Genomic DNA, 16,719 nt, shown 5'->3' with positions numbered 1-16,719 from the left:
AGATGTCACAAAGAAAGAAAACTACAGGCCAATATCACTGATGAACATAGATGCAAAAATCCTCAACAAAATACTCGCAAACAGAATCCAACAGCACATTAAAAGGATCATACACCATGATCAAGTGGGGTTTATCCCAGGAATGCAAGGATTCTTCAATATACGCAAATCAATCAATGTGATACACCATATTAACAAATTGAAGGAGAAAAACCATATGATCATCTCAATAGATGCAGAGAAAGCTTTCGACAAAATTCAACACCCATTTATGATAAAAGCCCTGCAGAAAGTAGGCATAGAGGGAACTTTCCTCAACATAATAAAGACCATATATGACAAACCCACAGCCAACATTGTCCTCAATGGTGAAAAACTGAAACCATTTCCACTAAGATCAGGAACAAGACAAGGTTGCCCACTCTCACCACTATTATTCAACATAGTTTTGGAAGTCCTAGCCACAGCAATCAGAGAAGACAAAGAAATAAAAGGAATCCAAATCGGAAAAGAAGAAGTAAAGCTGTCACTATTTGCAGATGACATGATACTTTACATAGAGAATCCGAAAGAGGCTACCAGAAAACTCCTAGAGCTAATCAATGAATTTGGTAAGGTAGCAGGATACAAAATTAATGCACAGAAATCGCTTGCATTTCTATACACTAATGACGAAAAACCTGAAAGTGAAATTAAGAAAACACTCCCGTTTACCATTGCAACAAAAAGAATAAGATATCTAGGAATAAACCTACCTAAGGAGACAAAAGACCTGTATGCAGAAAATTATAAGACACTGATGAAAGAAATTAAAGATGATACAAATAGATGGAGAGATATACCATGTTCCTGGATTGGAAGAATCAACATTGTGAAAATGACTCTACTACCCAAAGCAATCTACAGATTCAATGCAATTCCTATCAAACTACCACTGGCATTTTTCACAGAACTAGAACAAAAAATTTCACAATTTGTATGGAAACACAAAAGACCCCGAATAGCCAAAGCAATCTTGAGAACGAAAAATGGAGCTGGGGGAATCAGGCTCCCTGACTTCAGACTATACTACAAAGCTTCAGTAATCAAGACAGTTTGGTACTGGCACAAAAACAGAAATATAGACCAATGGAACAGGATAGAAAGCCCAGAGATAAACCCACACACATATGGTCACCTTATCTTTGATAAAGGAGGCAAGCATATACAGTGGAGAAAAGACAGCCTCTTCAATAAGTGGTGCTGGGAAAATTGGACAGGTACATGTAAAAGTATGAAATTAGAACACTCCCTGACACCATGCACAAAAATAAACTCCAAATGGATTAAAGACCTAAGTGTAAGGCCAGACACTATCAAACTCTTAGAGGAAAACATAGGCAGAACACTCTATGACATACATCACAGCAAGATTCTTTTTGACCCAGCTCCCAGAGAAATGGAAATAAGAACACAAATAAACAAATGGGACCTAATGAAACTTAAAAGCTTTTGCACAGCAAAGGAAACCATAAACAAGACCAAAAGACAACCCTTAGAATGGGAGAAAATATTTGCAAATGAAGCAACTGACAAAGGATTAATCTCCAAGATTTACAAGCAGCTCATGCAGCTCAATAACAAAAAAACGAACAACCCAATCCAAAAATGGGCAGAAGACCTAAATAGACATTTCTCCAAAGAAGATATACAGATGGCCTACAGACACATGAAAGAATGCTCAACATCATTAATCATTAGAGAAATGCAAATCAAAACTACAATGAGATATCATCTCACACCGGTCAGAATGGCCATCATCAAAAAATCTAGAAACAATAAATGCTGGAGAGGATGTGGAGGAAAGGGAACACTCTTGCACTGTTGGTGGGAATGTAAATTGATACAGCCACTATGGAGAACAGTATGGAGGTTCCTTAAAAAACTACAAATAGAACTACCATACGACCCAGCAATCCCACTACTGGGCATATACCCTGAGAAAACCATAGGTCAAAAAGAGTCATGTACCACAATGTTCATTGCAGCTCTATTTACAATAGCCAGGACCTGGAAGCAACCTAAATGTCCATCGACAGATGAATGGATAAAGAAGATGTGGCACATATATACAATGGAATATTACTCAGCCATAAAAAGAAATGAAATGGAGGTATTTGTAATGAGGTGGATGGAGTTAGAGTCTGTCATACAGAGTGAAGTAAGTCAGAAAGAGAAAAACAAATACAGTATGCTAACACATATATACGGAATCTAAGGAAAAAAAAAAAAGGCCATGAAGAACCTAGTGGCAAGACGGGAATAAAGACACAGACCTACTAGAGAATGGACTTGAGGATATGGGGAGGGGGAGGGGTGAGATGTGACAGGGTAAGAGAGTGTCATGGACATATATACACTACCAAATGTAAAATAGATAGCTAGTGGGAAGCAGCCGCATAGCACAGGGAGATCAGCTCGGTGCTTTGTGACCACCTAGAGGGGTGGGATGGGGAGGGTGGGAGGGAGGGAGATGCAAGAGGGAAGAGAAATGGGAACATATTGTATATGTATAACTGATTCACTTTGTTATAAAGCAGAAGCTAACACACTATTGTAAGGCAATTATACTTCAATAAAGATGTTTAAAAAAAAAAAAAAAAGAATTAACCGAGTCTTAGTTAATTCATTGCATGTTTGCTCAGCAAACTAAACTTGGGATTCTTTCTAGCACAACTTACTCATTTTATTATTTCTTTAAAATCATGAATTTATGGCAGATTATTTCAACTGTATGGGAAATAGTTAAAGATGCCTTACATTTGTGGGTTTTATCTATTAGTACTCTTTATGCAAGTTCAAGATGTTTAAGTCGTAGCTACATATACAGGGTGAAATTAATCAGGCTTTCTAGAACATTAACATCTCTCAGAAGTGGAAGGGTGTTTGATCATTTTTGGAATGTAAAATCATGATGAAAGCTGATGTGATATGCTTTCACATAAGTATTTATAGCATGAATAAATCAACTCAAAACGTTTGCTCCAACAATAAATGCTGGAGAGGGTATGGAGAAAAGGGAACCGTCCTGCACTGTTGGTAGGAATGTAAATTGATACAGCCACTATGGAGAGCAGTGTGGAGGTTCCTTTAAAAACTAAAAATGGAACTACCATACGACCCAGCGGGACTACTGGACATATACCCTGAGAAAACCATAATTCAAAAAGAGTCATGTACCACAGTGTTCATTGCAGCTCTATTTACAATAGCCAGGACATGGAGGCAACCTAAGTGTCCATCAACAGATGAATGGATAAAGAAGATGTGGCACATATATACAATGGAATATTACTGAACCATAAAAAGAAACAAAATTGAGTTATTTGTAGTGAGGTGGATGGACCTAGAGTCTGTCATACAGAGTGAAGTAAGTCAGAAAGAGAAAAACAAATATGTATGCTAAAACATATATATGGAATCTAAAAAAAAAAAATAAATGGTTCCAAAGAACCTAGGGGCAGGACAGGAATAAAGACGCAGACATAGAGCATGGACTTGAGGACATGGGGAGGGGGAAGGGTAAGCTGGGACAAAGTGAAAGAGTGGCATGGACATATATACCCTACCAAATGTAAAATAGATAGCCAGTGGGAAGCAGCTGCATAGCACAGGGAGATCAGCTCGGTGCTTTGTGACCACCTAGAGGGGTGGGATAGGGAGGGTGGGAGGGAGACACAAGAGGGAGGAGATATGGAGATATATATATATGTATAGCTGATTCACTTTGTTATAAAGCAGAAACGAACACACCATTGTAAAGCAATTATATTCCAATAAAGTTAAAAAACAAAACAAAACAAAAAGCATTTGCTACTTCATATGAATCAGGCAACAAATATCACCTTTCATAGCAATTGATTTTTGCCATTAAATATTTTCTGCATATAGTTTTCAAATTAAAACCTTGAGAAGTATACAAATAGTTTTATCTTTTCCAAGTATATGATATATGTCTTTCATAAAAATTGAGAAACAGTTAATGTTCATTTACTTATGGGATAATTACTCATTTGGGGTTCTTTTTTGTGTTTTGGGGCCAAGATTGGTTAAAATTTTTTAACTGCTTTACCATTTCTGTTTAAGCAACTTTTTCTTGAGCCAGAGTTAGTGCACTAATTTTTCTCAGTGAAAATGATTAAAAGATGCCCAACTTAGACTAGAAGGGAAGACCGATTTCACCTAGGGATTAATGATTGTGAGGAGTGCTAAGAAAGGACAACAAAGGATTCTGTGGAAACAGTAAAAAGACATTAATACAAAAGCACCATTTAGAATAAGAAGGAATAGAAAGTGCTTAGATCAGTAAGGATTCCCAGCTCTGGACAGACTTCAGCAACCAGCTCCTCAGTGGTAAAATTGCCACAGGCCAAGAGCCATGGCTCTCAGGGGGCTCATCTTTTTTTTTAAAATTTTATTTATTTATTTATTTGTTTGTTTATTTATGGCTGTGTTTGGTCTTCGTTTCTGTGCGAGGGCTTTCTCTAGTTGTGGCAAGCGGGGGCCACTCTTCATCGCGGTGCGCGGGCCTCTCACTATCGCGGCCTCTCTTGCTGCGGGGCACAGGCTCCAGACACGCAGGCAGGCTCAGTAGTTGCGGCTCACGGGCTTAGTTGCTCCGCGGCATGTGGGATCTTCCCAGACCAGGGCTCGAACCCATGTCCCCTGCATTAGCAGGCAGATTCTCAACCCCTGCGCCACCAGGGAAGCCCGGGGCTCATCTTTTTAATTTTGCTTCTCTCTGGGATTGTAGCCTTGTGATGCCTGCCATTCACTAGCCAGAAACAGTTATTTAATGTATATTATTCATTTAAAAAAAATTATTTATGGTGGTAGGGCTAGTCTGGTATCATTTTCTTTACTTTTACTAGAATTAAAGTGTTTATTTTATTTTAAAATGCTCCTAAAATATATTTTCCAAATGAAAAATGATGCTGAGCAACTTTTCATCTTATAGGGCATTCAAATATTCTCTTTTGTTATTTACCTCTTTAACTTTTATTCATTCCTTTAAGTGATGTTTTAAGCCCCGAGGTTGTCATCTTTTCTATTTTGCAACTCTCTGTACTTTAAGACACCACCATGGTTCCCGCATCACTTGAACTCCTCATTCAAATTATACTAGTCAAACATACCTGCTCCCTCTGCTGAAGTCTTGTTTCTAGTAGGCTACTTTTGTGATAATGTAACTGTTTTGCCATTGTGTGTCATGCACTATTGATTTCCATTTCCAAGAAGACTAGAATCATCTTTGCATTCAAACCCAAACAGTTCAGATAAGCAATCCCAGATTTCCAGTTTTGAGGATCTGTTACTTAACTTTATTGTTAAACATTATGTCTATCACTGTTCAATCCAGGGAAGATAAACTATCTATCTATTTTACCAGAAAGAATTAAGTACAAATATTTAGGTAAATAATCTTAGAAATGGCAGTGTGTTAGTTTGCTAGGGCTGCCACAACAAAAATACCACAAATCCGATGGCTTAAAACACAGATTTATTTTCTCACAGCTCTGGAGTCTTGGAGTCAAGATCAAGTTTCTGGCAGGGTTGGTTTCCTCTGAGGCCTCTTTCCCTGGCTTACAAATGTCTGCCCCCTTGCTGCCTGTTCACATGGTCGTCACTCAGTGCATGTGTGGCGCTGGTGCATTTCTCTATGTACTAATCTCTTCTTATAAGGACAATAGTTAGATTGCATTGGGGCCCAGCCTAATGGCCTCATTTTAAATTAATTACCTCTTAAATACCTTATCTTCAAACATAGTCCCATTCTGTGGTCCCTGGGGTTAGGACTTTGTCATACAAATTTTGGGAGGATGCAATTCAGTCCACAACAGGTAGGATACACCAGCTCTAGGTTGTAAATCTAGAAATGGCTTCCAGAAAACCACAAAACTGCCTCTCTAGGGATTTAGGAACACAACTGGAACCAAGGAATTCAAGTACACACTATTAAAACTGGCCTCAAAGTGTTACCGAACTCAGGTTTGGCTCCTTACCACTCATAAGCCAATAATTCAAGAGGCAAGTCTCAATAGAAAGGAAAGCTGCTTTAGTTAGGAAATCCAGCAATCTGGGGAGATGTTGGACTTGTGTCTAGGGACCAACTCCAAAGATTCTGCTCAACCATGACAATTCTTAAAGGAAAAAATGGGGGGAAGAATCTCAGTGAATTATCCAGGCAGGAGGTTGGGTTCTGCAGCAATCTCCATTGCATGCAGACTGGTTGACTCTCTCTTCAGATGTTATCTTGCCCTCATGATCTGCCTGCAGGATTGCTTAGGGGGCTGTTGAGGATAGAGAGCTAATTATTCTTTACTTAATTCTTCATTCTTACTTTTTATCTAGGAAAAGAATCAACAGGTTAGACAAGGCATGGTGTGCATTCAGGAGAGCATAAATCAGGAGTTAGGTTAAATTGCCCAGTGATCTCATTCCTATAATTAGGTTATTTTAAGGTTAGAGGGGAACAGAAGTGGGCAAACAGGAAAGGGGCAAAAGATCTGCTTTCAAAAGGATCAGGAAATGACTGAGAAATGCACTGCATTGCTTGTCTGATACCCTACTCAGAACTGGTTAAAATACTTTAAATCCTCATCTCTTTTTAAAATGCCTTTTAAAAAAAATCTTTAGCCTAATTAAATTTCTGATTGCTTCAATTTTCTTGATTCTTTGAGTACAGATAGACAGGTATTATGATTTTGTTTGGTTTTGTCTGGGTGGACATGGCGTTGTAACAAAACAGCTTCAACCGAGGAGGTCAACGGAAGACCCTCACCAGCAATCGGTTCCAAGATAGTAAGCAAAGAATTGCAAACTACCATGTTAAGCTTAAGCACAAAGCAAAGTTTATCGAAGCAGAGGTACACTCTCAGAGCGGGAGAGAGAGAAAGAGAGCGGGCTATGTCAGCGAAGTGAAGCAAGCCCAAAGCAAAGTTTATCAAAGCAGAGGTACACTCTCAGAGAGAGAGAGAGAGCGCGCGGGCTGTTTCTGCGAATTGAAAGCAGCATTCCCGTACAGGCTTAAGGGCACCTTTCAGGAGCATTTTGCAGGGAGGAGGGGTTGAGTGACAAGGGATCATTATTTGATTGACAGTCGCGAGCTATGTAACAAGTTTACTGCTGCGCATGCTCTCACCCTTGAATCGCTAAGAAACGCCCACTCGGGGGCAAAACCACATGTAGGTTTTATTATAATTATGATGAGTTTGGGTTTACTATAGGTTATACGCCTGTCTGGTCTGGGCATGCGCAGCCCGGGGATGTCCCCTCATGTTACTGTGCTCACTCTTTATCAGGATAAACTGCCCACCACACAACCATAGTTTCGCCCATTCTGGGTGTGGTCAAGGGAGAGTTCCCAGATGGCTGGGTGTGAATCGATTTCTTCTTGTCTTTCTCGCCACTGTCTCCTCTTTGCTGCTAATGACTACCTACCAGTTTAATTATTGTCATTAATTGTGTACATATCTTTCTCAATAGATCACCATTTTTCCCATTGACAATTGCATTAGTCATCAATTGTTAGGCTTCACCTTTCAAATGTTCATTTTGCAATTATATTTATTGGGCATGTTAAATATTGTGCATTTGTAAAACACATTTCCCATATTGAAATAAAGTAGGTTTGGCTCAGAACACCTTCGTTTTGTTTATTATGCTGACATTTTGAATCTGTAACTAGGTTTAATTTTAGCTTTATAATACTCCTTCTCAGGTTCACTGTCATTCATTCTATAGATGAATGTCTTAGTTGGAATATTTGTATGAGACATATTCAGATGGAAGTTTAAACATGAGACAGGTTGAGGATGGAAACTGTAAAGTATATTTTATAACAGATTAAATATGAGTATGGAGGAAACATAGAAATCCAGCAGTATAATTTATATATTTATGGATGATCCTTTCAGTTTTTCATTAATTTTGCTACAAGTAATTATACATGTTAATTCCCAAAGTTATGAAAAATAGATTTTACTTAAATACAGTGACTGTTTCACTGAATTCCCTTTTGTTGCTTTGGATTGTTTACCTGAGTGGAATCTATATTGATTGCATTTCTCGTTACTATGTTGGTAGAGACTTAGAAGGAAAAACAGATGAATTTGGGATTAAAAAAAGAAACTAAATTGCCTTTGCATAGCTGATTGTGGTGTTAAAAAGCGTTAACCTAACAAATATGTCTATCTCTGTGTCTCCGTATCCACTTTCTATTTCCCTGTTTCATTACACCTTCAACCCAGAAAAGAGGCAAAGTCCACCTAAGTGAGGAGATTCCTGACCCTGATTGGATCATGTTTATCAAGGTACAGTTCTCTGTGTTGAAAAGTCAAGGGCTTTCTTTTGTCCCTTCGAATTTATGCTTCTTAAGCAATGATATAAAATATAAGGCTATTCCTGGATCTATATGGTAAATTAGTATTCTTGCTTACTTCCTTTTTTTTTCTTCTACAAGATATTACGTACTTTGATATTCTATTCACTTTGGGTTCGTGACCAACTGAAAATTAGAGAGTATTAGAAATTAGGAATATGTCAACTCTTAGAGGAAAACATAGGCAGAAACTCTCTGGCATAAACTGTAGCAAGATCTTTTTTGGTCTACCTCCCAGAGTAATAAAAATAAAAACAAACAAAAAAAACAAACAAGACATAATAAAACTTAAAAGCCTTTGCACAACAAAGGGAACCATAAACAAACAAAAAGACAGCCCACAGAATGGGAGAAAATATTTGCAAATGAAGCAACTGACAAGGAATTAATCTTCAAAACATACAAACAGCTCATGCAGCTCAATATCAAAAAAACAAACAACACAATCAAAAAATGGGTGGAAGATCTAAATAGATGTTTCTCCAAAGAAGACATACAGATGGCCAAGAGGCACATGAAAAGATGCTCAACATCACTAATTATTAGAAAAATTCAAATCAAAACTACAGTGAGGTATCACCTCACACCAGTCAGAATGGCCATCATCAAAAAGTCTGCAAACAATAAATGCTAGAGAGGGTGTGGAGAAAAGGGAACCCTCCTACACTGCTGGTGGGAATGTAAATCGGTATAGCCACTTCGGAGAACAGTATGGAGGTTCCTTAGAAAACTAAAAATAGAGCTACCATATGATCCATCAGTCCCACCCCTGGGCATATATCTGGAGAAAACCATAATTCGAAAAGATACATGCACCCCAATGTTCATTGCAGCACTATTTACAATAGCCAGGACATGGAAGCAACCTAATGTCCATCAACAGAGGAATGGATAAAGAAGAGGTGGGACATATATACAATGGAATATTACTCAACCATAAAAAAGAACAAAATAATGCCATTTGCAGCAACATGGATGGACCTAGAGACTGTCACACTGAGTGAAGTAAGTCGGACAGAGAAAGACAAATATCATATGATATTGCTTACATGTGGAATTTAAAAAAAATGGTACAAATGAACTTATTTACAAAACTGAAATAGAGTCACAGGTATAGAAAACAAACTTATGGTTACCAAGGGGGAAAAGGGGGGAGGGATAAATTGGGATTGACATATACACTCTACTGTATTTAAAATAGATAACTAATAAGAACCTACTGTATAGCACAGGGAACTCTACTCAATACTCTGTAATGACCTGTATGGAAAAAGAATCTTAAAAAAGAGTGGATATATGTATATGTATAACTGATTCACTTTGCTGTACAGTAGAAACTAACACAACATTGTAAATCAACTTTACTCCAATAAAAATTAATTTAAAAAAAAGGAATATGTCAAGGTCTTGGCTGAAATTTTTGCAGAGCTTAGCACTGACACCTGCAGAAAGATATGAGATATATACCTTCTAGATAATAATTCAATATTTCATGTTCCTTCAAGCATCTTACAGAAGAACAGGTGATAGTTCAGGAAGAATTCCTGTATTTCTTATCATTTTTGTCAAATTCATATTGAAACCCTATCCTTATCAAATATATCTGTACTGTCAGAGCAGAAAAACGAATATGTGACAGGACAAGAATCTGGAGATTCGAGTATCATTTTGGTATAAATAGCTCTAGAATTGGTAACATACTTTCCCTAATAATTGGAAATTTCCATTATGCCACAGACACTAGCAAGAAACGGGTTAACTCTTGGAGTTAGAAAAGATCACCTGGATAACAAAAGTAGAGAGCAGCTATTTTTTTTTTAAATACTGTTCTTGCACTCAGAGGATCATTTTGTCACCACACCATGCAGAAGAGGCCACTGCACTTCTTAGGAGTAGGATTCCATCATGTGGTAGATAGTTGCCACATCTTGCTTTCTCAAAATTGAAACTACGTTTTTAGCAAGTCCTCCATGTTGTAAGTCTGGTGAAATCTCTAAGGAGGGAAACTGTCTTTCTCTCCACTTGTCTTAGTTAGTTCTCAGACATGGTCCTGATGAATCATCACACCTCTCAATACTCACATCTTAGTGTAGCCCCCTCACCTATTAAATTAGTCAGGCCCTGTGATTCACTTTAAATGTGGCAGAGGCAACCTTGTGCCAGTTGCACAGTTTGCCTTATGAAGCCATAATAGTTTCCACTTTTCACTCCTGGAAACCCTGAGTTATTATATAAAAATTAAGAAACACTACTGGGAGAACACATGGCAAGGCCCCAGAAAGAGGCCATCTGGACACAGCAAAGCTGCACTGAGACTGGGACTCAGGAATTCAGTGTCTTACTGAGCCCCAAAACCAGCCTTCCCCAGCAACACAAGATACATACACGAAGCCATCTTGGAGCAACCATCTGACCTTAGTTACATAAGAGACTCCAAACAGAAGGGCATAAGGACACCCAGTTGGGCCCCAGTCAAACAACAGAATTATAAGGAATAATGTAATTATGGTTTTTATTAAGCCACTAAGTTCTAGAAAAGTAGGTAACACAATAATAGATCACCAAAAAACTACAGGCTGGCAACTAAGGCCTAGGTACATGACCAATCTTGGCCAGTTGTTTGCTGTCACTGGGAGAAACCTGTCCTTGTTTAACTGGGTTAATTGAAAGTGACAGCACTGAAAATTCAATTCATATTTAGGTATGGGACTTCAGTATCCCACAAAAAACACTGGCAAAGGAAATATTTTTATTATTACTTGGAGACACCTGGAATGTTGTAACATGCAGTGCAGTGAAAGCAGGTTTTTGCAGGAAGCTTTTTTTATTTTCACTTAAAGGACGGTAGAAATGCAAGAGCTTTGTGGGTATACTGGCTACTTCATTAAGTGAATTAACAAACAAACCTGAAAGCACAAAGTTTTCCCACCAAGAGAATTATAGTATTTAGATAAAAATACTGGGAGTGGGGATCTGGAAAATGTGTGGTACTAGATACCATATTAACAGATCCTGAGGGTGGTCCACTAAAAAGTAAAGAACATGAATATACATGAAAAAACTTATTTAAATATGTACAAGCAACTAGATACAGTGTGGTAGGTCTAGCAGCTTTGAATGGTTTTAATTATTTCTTAGGCTAATTGACTAAGACCTGGCCTCAATAGCTATACATAATAAATTAAGTGGCAATGCTGGAAATTCTTTAGTACAATTTAGATGAAGAAACTGTAAGCCTTTTGGGGATTTTACTTCTTGAGTGACATTTACTTGTTATATATAGCCAATATTACTACTCAAAAGATATTTCTGCTGATAAAGTTCAGAGGCTAGAGGAGCCTAAGGAAACATGACAAGGCGATGTAATGAGGTATACTCATTGGCATCCTGGAACAGAAATAAAAAAGGATATAAATAAAAACTAGTGATATACAAATAAATTAAGGACTCTAATAATAATGATGCATCAATATTGGTTCATTAGTTGTTATAAACGTACCATAGTAATGTAAGATATTAACAATAAGGGAAACTGGGTATAGGGTATTGCAAAAAGCAAGGCTAGATTTTCTTGAAGAGAACCATACAAATATTAGATGTATATCTTCCTTTTAGCTTTCTCTCAAGGGAATTTCAGTCCATGGTAGCTTTGCACTAAAACAAAAGGATCTGACCTGGCCATAGAATTATAGGACATTATTTGTGAAGTGACGTTAATACCTGTGGACTCAATAAGTCACCTGATATATTGGTGAGAGGTGGGGTTTATAGTGGACTGATTACATAGACGGTTTTGACATGAATATGTCCCAAAGAAAGCCTAGGGAAAAAAAAGACTGCATCTTGTGCTTACTTTCTTTGTAATTGAGTTTATACTCAGAATAGTGATGCTTACCAATTGGCAAAACCACTACGTTGGATCACTGAATAAATGGGCAATGTATATTTAGATAAGCACATCCAAATAGATGACTTTAAGCTACTGGAGATCTCCCACTCCATCTTAAGAATGTATCCAAAGGCATCTCCTGCTAGGAATCAAAGTTAAAATCCTGCACTACCAAAAATAAAAGAAAACAATACCTCACCACAGAAATAACAGTTACACAAGCAGTAGTGGATGAATACAAAAATATAAAAGAACATGGAAAATTTGCAGGTAAGGAAAACTAGTCCCACCTTCTAATCTCTACAAATGTTGCTCCCAAGCAGGTGAAAATTGTCAAAAATATCAATATTGATTGAAAGAATTTTTTGTAAAAAAAGTAAGAATGGTCTCAAAACAGATATAAAAGACTCCTGATTGACAACAGAAGAGGGTGAAAAATAAGCTAACAAAGTTCAAGAAATATATAGAAGAGAAGTGGAAATGATTATAGAAAATGACCCCATGTAAGAGGCAATACATAGGAAAACAGACACTGCTGAAAATAGAGTAACATAAAAACTAAAACTGAGAAACACAATATTCTATTTTTTAAAGATCAGAACTTAAAAATAATTGAGATTATAAATTGACCAGGGTCTATATGTTTATCTAAAATAGACCAGAGTCAATTTATAAGAAATTGGCATATATGATGATATATCATATATAATTATGATATATGATATCATTATTATAATAATTATAAAGCAAAATTTTTAAATCTAATATTTGGACACAGTGACTGTATTTTCAGTTGGCCAGAGCCTTGGATTATGTGGGAAGTCCCTAAAGCAGTAAGTGAGTTAACATTGAAGTAAGAAGGGACAGATCTTACTCAGGGGGAAACCACTTGAAACTGTTTGGAAGATGCACTCATGGTCCTAAATGCATGTCCTGTATCCAATATCTCAAACTCAGATTGCTCAAGATGGTAATCTCTGGATTGATAACAACTCTCTAGTAACTGTTATCATCAGACCATATTATTTGACTACAAAACAGTTGAGAAATCAATAAGTAAAACAAAAACATGAAAACTTTAAAAATTTAAGAATACATCAACTTTTAAAATTAATAAAAGTAATTTTAATAATTCATGAGACAATTAGATCATAATGAAGACCTGAACACCCACAGAAAATAATAATGTAATTCTAGATAACAAAATGTCTAGAATTAAGTCAAAACACATTCATGGATATTGATAGCCTTACATTCTGCATCAGACAGGGTAACAATAATAAGTTCAACATCAAATTTATAAATTAGAAAAAAAATAAACCTAAATCACTTGAAAGGGAAGATTTAAAGTTAAAAATAGCAATTAGTAAATAAAGAAAAGAACTTTTAAAATGGTGAAGTTAAAGCTACTCTAACCTATTTTGTACAGAATAATAGACATATAGAAAAAAATACTGAAAGCACAAACAATTCATAAATGTAAAGGGAATACAATGACATTTACATCAGCAATGAACATATCAGAGAAAAATTATAAACTACTATAAACTTACAGATTTGAAAACTTATTTGAAATCATCAATTTAGACAAATTCCTAGAAAAATATTACTTACTAAAATTAGCCCAGGGCATTAGTTAAGCTTGAATATTTGGGGGAAATTTTAAAAAATTAAATCAACAATAATAACTTTTATAAAACCAAAACACTTAAGGAAGATAGTATTATGAACATATTTTATAATATAATAATTCTGGCCAATTTTTTTCTATTCTGTAAAGTGGGTAATGCAAAGCACCTGTGAACAATTCACAGAATGTAAAAAGATAAATGGTTCTATTTTTGACTTTCTGGAATAGGCAAAACTAATCTGCAGTGAAAAAAATTGGATTAGTGGTTGCCTTTGAGGAAATAGGGTCAAGGAGCCTGGGAAAGAGATTGAAGGAACTTTCCAAGGAAATGGTAATGATTTATCATGATAGAAGTTTCAATTATATAATATATGCATTTCTCAAACCTCTCATGAAGAGTATACCCAAGATTTGTACATATCTCTGTGTATAAAGTTTACCTAAAAACAGATGAAAAAACATGTAAACAAATATTGAATTCTAGTTACTTTTGTGCATGCTGAACTCTTTAGGGTTGAAATGGATTATGTCTGCACCTTCATTTGAAATGCATCAGAAAACTGAGATAGATTGACAAATGAACAGAAGTATTAGTGGACAGATAGACAGATGATAAAATTATATGTTCATTCTAGAATCAAGGAGCTACATATATAGGTGCATTATTTCACCTTCTCTGTATGGTTACAGTTTTTCATAAGAAAATATTTTAAAACTGTAATGACATATGTTTTATTTATTCGTATGGGTTTTTCCCCCCTCTCTCCCATCAGAGAAATGTATCACCTTAACTCGCTTTCTTAGGCATTAATAACATTATCTAGTTAATCTACTGGTAGATTTATCTTCTTAATTTGTAACACTTTTCCCTTCTCCTTCCTCTCTTCCATTTTGAATGAAGTTGGAAAAATAAGGCAAGATTGATAGAATAAATATAGTAAGCAGTTAACGTAAGTGTGTAAAAATCAGACAGGAAACCGTCCATAGTAGAGGTGAAAGCGCATATTTGGTCCAGGAGTTTGTGAAAAGCAAAATGAAATGAGTCCCAGTGAAACCTAGCGTGAGGCTTAGTAGACCTGGTGTTTATTTTTTCATTAGAGATTGGAAGAACACACTCCTGGGAATAGAGTGTTTTAAAGGAAGGTCCTTGTTTTCATGTTAATTAAAAATCAGAACTAACCTCAGACTGAGTAAAGAAATAGCAATTGCTTTTTTAACATGGGCAAAGCACCAGAAAGAGCTTCATGGCATTTAATTGCTATGTGTGAACTTGAAGTTAATAGTATTTCACTCTAATAATTTATCACTCTGTACTAAAAAAGCCTCATAAGCATTTATTGCCTGCTGGGCTTGGGTATCCAAATGATTCTCTGGGTCACAAATTTTGGTTATGATTTTGTGTTTTCTTTATTAACTGTAAATAAAATAATAAAACACATTTTTCTAAACATGATGGTTCAAACTTATATAAACAAGTCCTTTCCAAAATTGTAAATAAATCAATTTTGTCTACTTAAAATTTTTATTTCTTTTCATACAGAAACCTTTATTTTGCCATTGAAATTATAGAATCCATTGCAATGCATTTTCAAATAGGGATCAAAAAATAATTTAAATATATCCTTTTCTGAGAATAATGTGGCTGCATTGCAAACTTTGAAAAAAATAAAAATAAAACTTTAATATAAAAGTATTTTGTTATATCTTTTTTCAAATAATTTGTAAGAATCATATAAGTAAACTGTGTAGAGAACAAATCCAATAAATTTCCAATCTAAAACCAGAATGTTTTACAGAACTTTGATTTAATGCATGGTAGTCTACTAAATATTTTAGATTAAGAATCATATATTTTAAAAATTATTACAAAAAGTAAAGCAATCTGAAAGATTTTAAAAAATATTACAGACTCATAAAATTTTCTTTTTTTTTTTGAAAAATAAAATTTATTATGTATTCATTATAAAAGTAATATGTGCTCATTATAGAAAAAGTTAAAACATAGAGAAAAGTAATGATGAAAATAAAAATCAAGTATAATACTACCATCCAAAAATAACCACAGTTTACAGTTTGATGTTGGTTCTTCTATTCTTATCTTCATATTTGTAGTTACTAAATTGGTATTATACTCTATACACGTTTTTTTTCCACTTGTTCTGTGTCATTAACTGGTCTTCAGAACCTTGATATTAATAATTACAGACTATTCCATTATGTAGCTATACTATTGTTTATTTAACTACTCATTTATTATTAGATATTTATAGAGGGAGGGGTTCCCTAAGGTTTGTCTCTAAAAATAAATGACAGTCATGTTTGTTTTGGGAATCCCAAACCCCCTGGCATTCAAAGCCCTTCACAATTTAACTCCACCCTGTCTTTCCATCCTCAGCTGCCTAAGTCTCCGGTGCAGGGCAGATGTTTAGCCTGTGTGCACGGATGGAGCTGTCCTGTTTGTAAAAATACTAAAATACTTCAGCAGAGGGTTAAATTGCTAGGAAGCCATCTCCGACTGCTGTCCTGAGCAGCAAAATGCTTATACCTCTAGATTAAGGGAGGAAGGCATTGGGTGAATGAATAAAATCACTTCTAGGGTCCTGTTGTCTGTTCCAGAAACAAAACAAGAGAATTTCAAAGCAACAAACTAAAGTAGAGTCTATAAAATATATTTCAGAAACAATAACTGACTTTCAGACTAGAGGTTTATAAAATTAGACATTTTTACAGATGCCATCTTTGCTGAAGTATTAATTATAAAAACCATATGGAAAACATGTA

At 35.7% G+C, this 16,719-nt stretch overlaps 1 long non-coding RNA gene across 3 annotated transcripts in view; it reads left to right on the top strand.

Annotated features, from left to right (window-relative positions):
• Window positions 1-16,719, top strand: part of LOC309623718 — a 929,788-nt gene that overhangs the window by 515,916 nt on the left and 397,153 nt on the right. For all 3 annotated transcript variants that reach the window (XR_014241493.1, XR_014241494.1, XR_014241495.1), the window contains exon 10: window positions 8,289-8,351. This is a non-coding gene — a long non-coding RNA (uncharacterized lncRNA). The remainder of the gene's footprint in view (window positions 1-8,288; window positions 8,352-16,719) is intronic.

Source organism: Balaenoptera borealis, assembly GCF_965194805.1.
Source record: "Balaenoptera borealis genome assembly, chromosome: 2".
Lineage (NCBI taxonomy): Eukaryota > Metazoa > Chordata > Mammalia > Artiodactyla > Balaenopteridae > Balaenoptera > Balaenoptera borealis.
This window is presented reverse-complemented; position numbering and strand designations above follow the sequence as displayed.